This window comes from Papio anubis, chromosome 6 (genome assembly GCF_008728515.1).
Source record: "Papio anubis isolate 15944 chromosome 6, Panubis1.0, whole genome shotgun sequence".
Taxonomy (NCBI): domain Eukaryota; kingdom Metazoa; phylum Chordata; class Mammalia; order Primates; family Cercopithecidae; genus Papio; species Papio anubis.
In genome coordinates this window covers 47,730,087-47,743,063 of record NC_044981.1, presented here as the reverse complement: position 1 = coordinate 47,743,063, position 12,977 = coordinate 47,730,087, and the positions used below count along the sequence as shown (strand labels likewise).

General features: G+C 38.9%; 1 non-coding gene across 1 annotated transcript; it reads left to right on the top strand.

Annotated features, from left to right (window-relative positions):
- The first annotated feature begins 7,168 nt into the window (after positions 1–7,168).
- On the top strand, positions 7,169–7,230 carry LOC116275551. The gene has a single exon (XR_004184666.1). It is a non-coding gene; the product is annotated as a U7 small nuclear RNA (small nuclear RNA).
- The last annotated feature ends 5,747 nt before the right edge of the window (positions 7,231–12,977 follow it).

The following is a 12,977-nucleotide window of genomic DNA, read 5'->3' as shown; positions in this document are numbered from 1 at the left end:
GGGTGTTCCAATGTTGGGTGCATATATTTTATATAGGTACAATTTGTTTTATTGAACCCTTTATTGTTATATAATTCTCTCTTTGTCTTTATTTTACAGTTGTGGTTTAAAGTCTGTTTCTCCTATCTGATATGAGAATCTCACATCTGATATGAGAATGGCTATTTCTACTCACTTTTGTTTTCCATTTGCGTGACATATCTTTTTCCACTTCTTTACTTTGAGCCTGTAAGTGTCTTTAGCTAAAAGGTGGGTCTCTTGTAGGTAACAGATGGTAGGATGTTATGTTTTATCCAACTTGCTAGTCTAAATCTTTTAAGTGGAGAATTTAAGCCATTTATATTCAAGGTTAATGTTGATATGTGAGGTTTTGTTCTTGTCATAGTGTTGTTAGCTACTTGCCTTGGAGTCTTAATTGTAATTACTTATAGAATCTGTGAGCTTTCTATTATGTGTGCTTTGATATTGGTGAGTATTTTCCTTTCACTTGCGTGTTAAAACTCCTTTGAGCATTTCTTGTAGGACTAGTATAGTGGTGTTGAGTTCTCTCAGCATTTCCTTCTCTGAGAAATACTTTTTTCTCCTTCATTTATGAAGCTGAGTTTGATAGGATATAATATTTTTGTCTGGCTTTTTCTTTTCTTGGAGCAGGTAAAAATAGGGCTCCAATCTCTTCTGGCTCCAAAAGTTTCTGCTGAAAACTCTAGTATTAGTCTGATGGGATTTCTTTTATAGCTGATTTGGTGCTTTTCTCTGTCTACTTTTAGGATTTGTTCTATCACGTTAACCTTGGATAGTCTGGTGAGTGTATAACTTGGTGATATTCATCTTATGTAGTCGCTTCAAGATATTCTCTGGATTTTGTGTATCTGTATATCTACATCTTTAGCAAGATCCAGGAAATTTTCCTGAATTATTTTCTTAACTATGCTTTCTAAACTTCTTATTTTTTCTTTTCTCCTTCAGGAATGGCTATGAATCACAAGTTTGGTTGCTTTATAAAATTTTATGTTTCTCAAAAGCTTTGTCATTTTAGAAAATTCTTTTTCCTTTATCTTTTCTGACTGGGTTTATTCAAAAGACTGGTCTTCAAGGTCTTAAATTATTTCTTCTGCTTGGTCTAGTCTCTTGTTAAAGCTTTCAATTGCGTCTTGAAATTCTGTCAATGAATTTTTATTTCCAGAAGTTCTCTCTGTTGTTGATATGTTTTTAAACGTATGTCTGAAAAACATCCCATGAATTGTTTTCCTGGTTGCTTTACGTTGGTTTTCAACTTTCTCTTGAATGTCATTGAGCTTCCTTACAATCTGTGTTTTGAATTCTATATCTGTCATTTAAAATTTTTCATTTTGGTTAGAATCCATTGCTAGGGAGCTAGTGTGGTTCTTTGGGGGGTGTGTCACAACATTCTGTTTCTTCATGGTGCTGGAGTTCTTGGCTGGTTCCTGCTCATCATTCGAAGGTTTTGATTCTTATTTTTGAATTTACTTTCATTTAGATAGTACATTTTTTTCCCCCTTGCTTGCTGGTGTGACTGTAGAGCCTGTTGGGTAGAGTCTTTTGGCTTTGCTTCTATTGCCCTGTGCACTTCTGTCATCGTTTTATATTGGATTGTGCAGTTACACTTACAGGTCTGTAGATGAAACTAACAGGTCAGAGCCAGCTGTGGCAAAAGCAGATGGATATTTACTAGATCTTTGCTTACTGTGTGGTGCACTCTGGTGACACAGCTGGGCAGGTCTGGATCACCTGGCTTGCCCATGAATATTACAGTGATGAGCACAGGAACTAGTCTTGATGGGAGTGGCTCAGGGAGCTCCTGGTAAAATACTCTGATGTCTGCTGGAGGTGAGTGGACTATACTAGCTTTATGTCCAAGATAGGCAGGAATGCAATGTGGGTCCCCATGACACCCCTGTGCTGGGCTCATGACTCTCACCTCAAATGCGCACTGTCATCTACCTCAGCCCTCAGTGCAGCTAAGAGCCATGGAAGACCCCTGTTCTGTGATTTTCTGTGGGACTGGTTTCAGTGTGGAACCTCCTCACCCAGCCTATGTATTGTTTTATTTTTTTCTTTTCTTTTCTTTTCTTTTCTTTTCTTTCTTTTGAGGAGTTTCACTCTTGTCACCCAGGCTGGAGTGTAATGGCATGATATCGGCTTACTGCAACCTCCACCTCCTGGGTTCATGAGATTCTCCTACCTCAGTCTCCTGAGTAGCTGGGATTACAGGCACTCACCACCACGCCAGGCTAGTTTTTTGTAATTTTAGTTGAGACGGGATTTTGCCATGTTGGGCAGGCTGGTCTCGAACTCCTGACCTTAAGTCATCTGCCTGCCTTGGCCTCCTAAAGTGCTGGGATTACAGATGTGAGCCATCGTGCCCAGCCTGCTATTTTTCTATTGTTATTTCCAAATATTTTCCATGGCCTTTAGTTGAATTCATTGATGTAGAACCCATGGATACAGCGGGCCAACTGTATTGGTAATATCCCTCAATTTGTCAAGAACCAAGGAAAAGCACTCTAAATCATTTTTATTTTAAAAATTATTTGATTTTTCTCCTAAAGTCCTCAACTCTTTGAACAACTGTTCTTGCAGAAAGGCTAATAGTCCTAAACAAGATTACTTTCTCTGAACACATTTTCTGCAGCGATCATTATTGTGATAAATGCTTAATTTGGTAATATCAACGTACATTGTAATCTTTTAGCACAGCTATATTGTTATCATATAATGAATACAATTCTTGTTAACTAAGATAACAACATCCACACTTGATTCTGCCTTTAAAGTGCAAAGTCCACTTTTTTTTCTTGTTTTAACAGAATGGGTATGTAGTGATGATAGAAAATAAAGTTGCAATATGGAGGAGATATATATAGTATTTGAAGAGCTGTCAAGTTAGAACTATGTCACTGTGATTTGTGAATTGCATAGCAGTGACAAGTAATGAGAGTATCAGATAAGGTCTTTGTTGCATATACTCAACTCGGTAGCCATAGAGAATACATAAACCAATGAGTATTGCCTAGTGAAATGAAACTTTTTCTCTGGACACTGAAATTTGAATTTTATATAATTTTCATTTTGTCCTTCCTTGTCAAGAATGAAAAAATGTACCATAATCACACATAAATATTCAAGTTAGATTGAAAACATAGTGCCTGATCATCAGTTAGTTTAAAAGAATCATAGCATGTGTGACCACATCTTAAAGGATATTGAGTCTGACTCAGTTAATTTTTTAGAAAATAAATCAAGGGGCTGGGCAGGGTGGCTCACGCTGGCAATCCCAGCAATTTGGGAGGCTGAGGTGGGTGGATCATCTGAGGTCAGGGGTTCAAGACCAGCCTGACCAGCATGGTGACATTCTATCTCTACTAAAAACACAAAAATTAGTATTGGGTGCCTGTAATCTCAGCTACTTGGAAGGCTGAGACAGGAGAATTGCTTGAACCTGGGAGGTGGAGGTGACAGTGGGCCAAGATCACGCTACTGCACTCCAGCCTGGGCAACAGAGTGAGACTCCATTTCCAAAAAAAAAAAAAAAAAAAAAAAAGAAAATAAAATAAAGAAAGGGTCTGAAGTGTTAAATGACTCATACAAGACACACAGACAGTGATAGTAGAGCTAGGAATCTTGTTTTAAAATTTTCTATGCAGTGTGTTTCTCTAAGTACAACATGGACTTTATAATATAGTAAATGAATATACACTTTTGTTTGTTTGCTTTATAATATTTGTCACTCTTTTGGAAAAAATATATATTAAGCATAAAAGTATCCACAACCAATGTACAGACTAAATAGCATTAATAATAGTTACAGTAATAAGGCAAATACCAAGGTACCTGCTATTAATTTTAAGAAAGACAAGTGATGATGGTGGCATACCTGGCTTTTTAAACTTAAAATATGATACTTTCAACATTCCACGATTTTTTGTGATTTTACTGTAATTACCTTTTCTTTTTAAAAATAGATTCCCTTTCTAGGGTTAAGAAAGTTCCCTTCATTTTTTAGGACCCTAAAGGGTTTTCCCCATCTTGGTCCTCTGGCCTGAAGCTGGAGTTTTTCTTATTCTGCTCTGTAGCTCATTTTCTACAACTGTGCTTATGTCTGGGACATGAAGACTGAGAACGAAAATAAGCAATCGGCTTTTTTTTGCCCCATCCTCGTGAGACCACCACTTCGCTATTGGAGACAAAGTTTACCCTGTCTCAAATTTTAAGTACTTCTTGGACTTTGCTGTTGCCAATATTCCTCTTGTTTATACCACTACTGTGAGATCTCCTGAAGACTAGGGCATGCGAGAAAAGAGAAAGAAAAAAAAAAAGAGAGACAAATGGGGAAATTTCCCTCCACATTCTCTGAGTGTCAGGAAACCTCTTTCCGGTTCTTCAGGAGAGAACTTGAGAGTTTCTAGAACTCTAACTGTTGCCACTTCCATGTTTTGGGCTGCCTTGGGACCCAGCTGCATTCCATGGGGAATGCAGGGTCTTCCTGTAGAATCTGCCTCCTTTGACCCAGAATTAGGACCAGCCAGCAGAACTTCTTATATTTCTAGCTCTACTTGGAGCGAAGTTCGAGACAGGCAACCATATTTATCTTCCTCTATGGAACATTTTTTTTTTTTTTTTTTTTTGGAGACGGAGTCTCGCTCTGTCACCCAGGCTGGAGTGCAGTGGCGAAATCTCGGCTCACTGCAAGCTCCGCCTTCCAGGTTCACGCCATTCTGCCTCGGCCTGCGGAATAGCTGGGACTACAGGGGCCCGCCACTACGCCGGGCTAATTTTTATGTATTTTTTAGTAGAGATGGTGTTAGCCAGGATGGTCTTGATTTCCCGACTTGGTGATCCACCCGCCTCGGCCTCCGAAAGTGCTGGGATTACAGGTGTGAGCCATGGCGCCCGGCCTATGGAACATTTTTTTAACTAATAGACCTTTTGACGGTATTGCCCTTCCCTTTAGGGAGCCTTCTTTTGTGTGGAGGTGCTGTCGTTGATCTTCCATCTTGCTTGTCTCTAGACTTTATTTATCTCCTATATTCAGGGGCTCTGAAATGCCAACCCAGGTAAAATGGCTGCTTCAATGTGCTACATAGTTCTCTGGAATCAATTTTTCTTTGCTCTCTCTTACCTCTGAGGTTATTCCCTATTTTAAAATAAACTCATCCATGACAAAAAGGTAGATTGTTTTAATATTTTATATAGTATTATAAATATTCTCCACGTGGAGTACTTTTTTATACCTCTAGCTCAAAACACTTGCTACAAATGGCAGTTTTGATGGATTTTTAAAAAATAAAATTGATTTGTGGTTTTCATATGATGTGCATACTGTTCCGAGGAATGGCTCTAGTGAACCCCTAGTTATGTTACCTGGTTGAGTTAATTAATCAGCAACTCAATCTCTAATATTTCAATTTATTTCTCTGGAATATTTTTTTCTCAGATTTTTTTAAACATTTGAGATTAAGAGAAGTCAAATTGACTTGATTTTAGGTATTCACTTGATACATGGGTATATTTGCATTAGATTATAGTTCATCCTCTGTGCTAATTTCAAAAATATGAACTCAATGATATGTTTACTGTAATTGAAGTATCAATGATTATGATGAATATGAATTTCTTTGGATTTGTAAAGTCCACCTCTAAATATACTCAAGTGGCAACTTTTGTATAAATCACCTTCTCATCCTGTACCCTTTATCCTTCTGCTGTCTCCTGTTATCTACCTTCAGAAACATGCCTCTGTTCCTATAAAACATTGAGAAAATGAAGTATTAGAACAGGGTGGTTTCTTCTGGAAAGATTTGCATTTTAATCATCATAAAAGCTTTAAGTTATAAGTCTATGATAACGAAACTTCAGACATCAGAGAGGATTTTTAGAGAAAACTCACCCAAAAAAAATTGGCCTAAGATTGTGGCATAATACAAAATGCATAGCTTTCAGATTTTAAAATTCTGAGTTGATTTGTTGAAGGAATTTACGTGGGAAAAGGTGGTTATTGTCTATTATGCCTGGAGGTTAGTAATACTTACTCATTCCCTAATAAAACCCAGTGATGCTCAGTGTGATTTACAAGAAGAGTATTTCAGGAATAGTGGGATATATAAAGACAGCATTTTTTTTTTTTAATAATAACTAAGTCAGCAGTGTTACTCCCTATGGCAAACTTTATTTCAAAGTCTCATAAGCCTATTAATTCTTCAGTAAGCGGATTCCACTGGACAGGGTGTTAGGTATACCTGGAAGGCTTGAAGGGGTAAATTCTGAATAACTTGTAATTTTAGGGTTTTAAATTAGGTTTAACAAAGCCTGTAGGGTATTATGAGCCCAATATTCTCTGCGCACTTGAAAATTAATGTGTGTGGCTTAAAAACATCTGGGTTAGAGATTAAGCTTTCTTTGGTGTAAAACATTATTACAACAGTAGATATGTAACTAGAGAGAGAAATTGAAGTTTGCGGGTGTGTTCCAGTTCAGTAGGTAGTTTAATTATTGCAGTAATTCTTCCAGCTTGCTTTCTCTTTGTGGAGTACTTGGAATTCCTTGGTATGTATGGCTTCCTAAGTAATACATCTGATCCTGATGAAAGCCAACCAGCCCTGTCCTTGGAGGGTGAACTTACTCTAAGATGTTGAAAGTGAAAGTCAACAACCACTCTGCTGTCTGTATTCGAGATATTTATGAGAGCAAATAAATGGTATGAATATAGAGCAAATTGAGTGTCTTGGGTATAAAGTAATGATGATCAGGCCTGTGTTGAACATGTCACATAGTCATTGTTGACTCAATTTTGCTTGATCTTTGGATGCAGCCAGCCTTGGGATGTAGCCAGACTTAATCTTGGATGGATCTTGCTGCACATTTTAGAATGACGTCTGTGAGTTGCCACGGAATGGGCTTCCATGATTATGAGTATAGTGGTGCATTGGTTTGTTTGGATTCACTTAAGCTGTGGTAACAGACATACACTGAGCCAGTGAATGTTGGAAAATATCCTCTAGGGCTCCTCATTAGTCACACTAGAGACTCAAACATTGTTTAAAATATATAAGCTTCATATGACTTGATCATCCAGTACGTGAATTTTCTTTCCAAATCAATCAACCGTTCCCTACTTCTCTCCCACAGGCCTCCATCAAAACAAGTTATCCAGTGTTACAGCTCTTTTAGAATTTGTCTAGCAAGTTCTCTGGTCTTCACTGGAAAAACCATAAAATATTAATAATAAAACCAGTTATCTAAAGAGCAGCTACTCGTTTGCTATCTCTTCTAGTAGACGTAGGGAGTTCAAACTTTTTTCACCATTACGGCTTTTGAATCCACATAGCGTTATGTCTAGTAGCATTCTAATCTCTGGGGCTTCAAATGTTGCTCAACTAATATGCTACAGTACTTGTGTGATAAGAGCTTCATTAGATGATGTCTGGGATCTGTTCAGTGTCCAAGTTTCAAGTATAGGACTTAAAACACAGTTGTTACCTGATACCTGCCTTTGGTCAATGCTTCCTATTTCCTTCTTTTATACCTACTTTCTAGTGAAAGGTTGACAAGCAGGAGTTACGCATCCAGAATTATCCTTTATTGCTCTTCTTCCTGTATTTACTCTGCAGAGAAACACTGAAGGATAGCATGCACAAAGTTGTGAAGGAAGGTGTGGCAGACAGACCCTAAGGTGACCTCCCATTATCCTTGCCTTTTAGTATTTATAATGTTGTATAACCCCCTTCTCCTAAATGTGAGCAGGGTCCTTGACTTGCAGCTTATAAGTAGAATAGGGCAAACGAGATGAAATATCAGCCCCTTGATTAGGTTATGTTACATGGCATAAGGTAAAGAAATTTTGCATATATAGTTAAGGTCCCCAAACCAGTGGTTTAGAAGTATCAAAAGGGAGGTTATCAGGAGAGATCAGGTGAAAACCCTTGACAAAATGACTGGGCCTTCTCTGAGTGACAAACTCTCCTGCTGACCTTGAAGAAATAAGCAGCTAAGATGTGAACTACCATGGAGAATGCCACGTGGCAGGGAACTGAAGGCAGCTTCTAGGAGCTGAGGGCCTCAGTGCTACGATTGTAATAAATTAAATTCTGTCAACAACCACAAGAACTTGGAAGAGTACCCTTAATTTCAAATGAGATTGTAGCTTGGATGACACATTGATTGCAGCCAGTGAGACTCTCAACAAAGAACCCAGTTATGTTCCCAGACTCCTGACTCACATAAATGGAGTGTTTTAAAGTGTTGGGCCAGGCACAGTGGCTTATGCCTGTAATCCCAGCACTTTGGTAGGCTGAGGCGAGAGAATCACTTTAAGTCAGGAGTTCAAGACCAGCCTGGCCAACATGGTGAAACCTTGTCTTTACAAAAATATTAAAAAATTAGCTGGACATGGTGGCATCTGCCTATAATCTCAGGTACTTGTGAGGCGGAGGCAAAAGAATCACTCGAATCCAGGAGGCGGAGGTTGCAGTGAGCTGATACCATGCCACTGCATTCCAGTAGTGTAAGACTGCATCTCAAAAAAATATATAAATAAATAAAATAAATATAAAATTAATAAATAAGCAATGTATTTTAAAATTTTAAATTTATGGTAATTTGTTATACAATAATTAAAAGAAATGAATACACAAGTAATATAGGAGATTTGGGATTTTATAATCACAGACTTGTACCCAAGAGAGGTGACTACAAACTTTCTGCTCACATAAAACATGTGGAGAAGGACTCCCCTCTTAGTATTTATACCTGTGAGAGGGGATTTGTAGCCAGGTAGGCTCAAATTGTGATCTTACCTCTGCCACTTTATAAGCTGAATAATTTGTGGCAAGTTCTTTCACTTGTTTTAACTTGTCTTCTCATTAGAAAAGGGGGATAATAGTAGTAATGACTTTGCAGTATTGTGGAGATGAAAGTGAGATATGTCCAGTGCCGAGCCCATAGTTGTTCAAAAACACTACTCTCCTTCCCCATTCTTCATGTTTGCAAGGCGCCTCTCTCTTTTGTATACATATTTAAATTACACATATACTTTTAGATTCAGCTCAGATCACATTTTCTTGTTCATTAACTAGACTTCAAGTACCTAGCAGAGAAAGATATGTCTTATTCTTTTGTGTTCCCAGCATATAGCACAAACGCTGGCATACTACATGTGTCCCTGTAACACTCCAGGTCAGTTGGATCTCTTCTTTGAACTCAAATGTTTTTGTTTGGGATGGAATGCAATTGATTTTGTACAGAGGCTTGAGGAGGCAGTGATTGATTTACCAGGGCTGTGGAGGGGGGAATTGGTTTGACCAGGTGTGCCATTTACATAGCCTGTGAAAAGCCTGGCCCTCCCATCCTAGTCTTTTATCATGCAAATGTGCCTCTACCTGGAGCTCTGCCATGGTGCATGCACGGTGTGGTATTATCTGGAGGCCGCCATGATACTGGCACACGTGGTGACAAGGAAAAGAGAGTGGGAAACGCCATATTGAATGTACCTGGCTTTCAGGTACAGCTGCCGGTATTTACATATAAAAGCTTCTAGTTTGCCTATTTATGCCTGACTCTTCAGGCTGCTTTCTGTTAGAGAAGCAATGGTTTGGGGCTGCTTTTTATGAAAGGAAAATTCCACCCAGAACTCTTTTACCCTTTCTAGCTTCTTACCCTTTCTCTGCCACTTATTTTACAATACTACCTTTCCTATTTCTTTAATTTTAATTTTGCTGTTGCTTTCTGAATTTCCATGTGTAGGTCATATCTTCCAAACAGATTATAAACTCCTTTAGGGTAAACCTTATTTATATCCAATACCTTGTGTGTTAGTCTGTTCTCATGCTGTTAATAAAGACATATCTGAGACTGGGTAATTTATAACGAAAAAGAGGTTTAATGGACTCACAGTTCCATATTGCTAGGGAGGTCTCACAGTCATGGCGAAGGCTAATGAAGCTTGTTTTACATGGCACCAGGCAAGAGAGCTTGTGCAGGGGAACTCCCATTTGTAAAACCATCAGATCTTGTGAGACTTGTTCACTAACACGAGAACAGTATGGGGGAAATCACCCCCATAGTTCAATTATCTCCACCTGGCCTCACCCTTGACACATAGGGACTATTACAGTTCAAGGTGAGATTTGGTTAGGACACAGCCAGACTATGTCACTTTGCCTAATAGTGAAAATATACATAACATTTAAAAAAAAAAAAAAGAGGGACTTGGGTGGGATATTATAATCGGACACGGACTTAAATGTTCATCAGTTAAAATAATTTGCACTCTTGTTTACTTAGAGATTAAATACCTTGAAGCTATGATATTTATTATTAAGCAGGTGCATTGCTGCCCAATTTTTAATTTTTATTTTTTGGGTACACTGAAGTATAATATCACTTGAGTGTCACTGACCAAAAATTTTATTGTATTGTAGTGTGAAATCTAGCTTGGAGATTTTAATGAATCTTCAAGAACTGGTTAAATTGGTTTTTAATTAAATTTCATTTTATTTGTAGTGATTAATTTTAAACTAATTTAGGATTAGATAAATGAGAATAATCTTGAAATCAAGAAACTGACTTAATTAGGAGAAAGCTATTTCTCACTGTGAAATGAGAAATAAAATATTAATTTCATCTAAGAGGACACTGTTTTAGCTAAGATAAAATTACAAAGAAAACTTTTGGGGAGGAAATTTTGCATTTAAAATAAACTTAGGATACAGAACATATGTTAACTGAACCACTGATGAAGAAAGCTTGCAGCTTAAGTTTATTAACTGAAAAGCAGTTACTATCGTGAATCCCGAAAATCTGAGACAGTCTCAGTTAATTTAGAAAGTTTATTTTGCCAAGGTTGAGGACACACGCCCATGACACAACTTCAGGAGGTCCTGACAACATGTTTCCAAGGTGATAAGAGCACACAGTTTGGTTTTGCATTTTAGGGAGACATGAGACATGAAACATATGCTAGGGAGAAATGAGACAATCAACATATACAAGATGAACATTGGTTTAGTCTGGAAAAGCGGGACAACTCAAAGCAAGGCAGGAAGACTCGAAGTGGGGAGGGCCTTCCAGATCATGGGTAGATAAGAGACAAATGGTTGCATTCCTTTGAGTTTCTGTTAGCTTCTCCAAATGAGGCAATCAGATACAGATTTATCTCAGTGAGCAGAAGGTGGCTTTTCATAGAAGGAGAGACAGGTTTGCCCTAAGTAGTTCCCACTTTGACTTCTCCCTTTAGCTTAGTGATTTCGGGGCCCCAGTTTTCATGCCGTAAAGTAATCTTCAAAGGGGATAAGATCTGGAGGTTGAAGGAAAGATTCGTCTTCATGATTCATCTCCGATTATTTGTCCAATCTATTTTTACATTTTCTAATTGATGCAGCATTTTAAAGTCTTTAAAAATGTTACATTAGTTATTCATAGACATTGTTAGAAAGGTGTAATAGATATAATAAAGTTTTCTCTCTGTTAATTTTATATAATTTTTTTCACAAGCTCTGCTGTTTGACTAAATGTCTTTCTTATCAACTGTCCCTTGCTTTTCTGTTCCTTCATCTTTGCCACTGACATGATCTATATAAACTACATTTCTTTCTTTTCTTCCACTTTATTCATTTTATTTCTTCCACTGTATTTTACTTTGCAGTCTAAATATAGAAAATTTGCTTTATTTTCACAACAGGTAGATTGAAGATGTAAGAACATTTAGTTTCATAGTGTCATGGTATGCAGAAATTCAGCTGCTTATTTTTTTCCAGTAGCAGTACCATGACTGAAGATGCATTCAGATATAAACACACACACATGAACACACAAACATTCACATGCACACACATACACTAAATCAAAAGAGAAAAGTTGGCAGGTAAACAATATGAAATTGAATAGAATTAAGTAATTACATGTCATGACAAAGAATCCCTCTATACTGAGGGAGGAGACCACCCCTCATATTATCTTATGCCCAATTTCTGCCTCCAAAGAAAGAAGAACTAAAAACTAAAAGAAATGAAATCCACAGGCAGACAGCCCGGCGCCACACCCTGGGCCTGGTAGTTAAAGATGGACCCCTGACCTAATTGGTTCTGTTACAGGCATTGTATAGAAATGCACTGTGAAAATCCCTATCTTGTTTTGTTCCGATCTAATTACCCGTGCACGCAGCCCCCAGTCACGTGCCCCCTGCTTGCTCAATCAATCACGACCCTCTCACGTGCACCCCCTTAGAGTTGTGAGCCCTTAAAAGGGACAGGAATTGCTCACTCGGGGAGCTCGGCTCTTGAGACTGAAGTCTTGCCAATGCCCCGGGCTGAATAAACCCCTTCCCTCTGTAACTCAGTGTCTGAGGAGTTTTGTCTGCCACTTGTCCTGCTACATTTCTTGGTTGCCTGACCGGGAAGCGAGGTGAATGGTGGATGGTGGAGGCATCTCCTTAGGCGGCTTAAGCCTGCCCTGTGGAACATCCCTGCGAGGGACTCCGACCAGCCCGAGCTATGCGGATCCTGAGAGCACTCCCCGGTAAGCATTTCCCCCAGTGGGACAACTTGCCAGAGCAGTGTGTGGCAGGCCCCTGTGGAGGATCAACTCAGTGGCTGAACACCAGGAAGGAATGGGCACTTGGAGTCTGGACATCTAAAACTTGGTAAAACTAGTCTTTGAGGCCGGGCGCGGTGGCTCAAGCCTGTAATCCCAGCACTTTGGGAGGCCGAGACGGGCGGATCACGAGGTCAGGAGATCGAGACCATCCTGGCTAACACGGTGAAACCCCGTCTCTACTAAAAAAAATACAAAAAACTAGCCGGGCGACGTGGCGGGCCCCTGTAGTCCCAGCTACTCGGGAGGCTGAGGTAGGAGAATGGCGTGAACCCGGGAGGCGGAGCTTGCAGTGAGCTGAGATCCGGCCACTGCACTCCAGCCTGGGCGACAGAGCCAGACTCCGTCTCAAAAAAAAAAAAAAAAAAAAA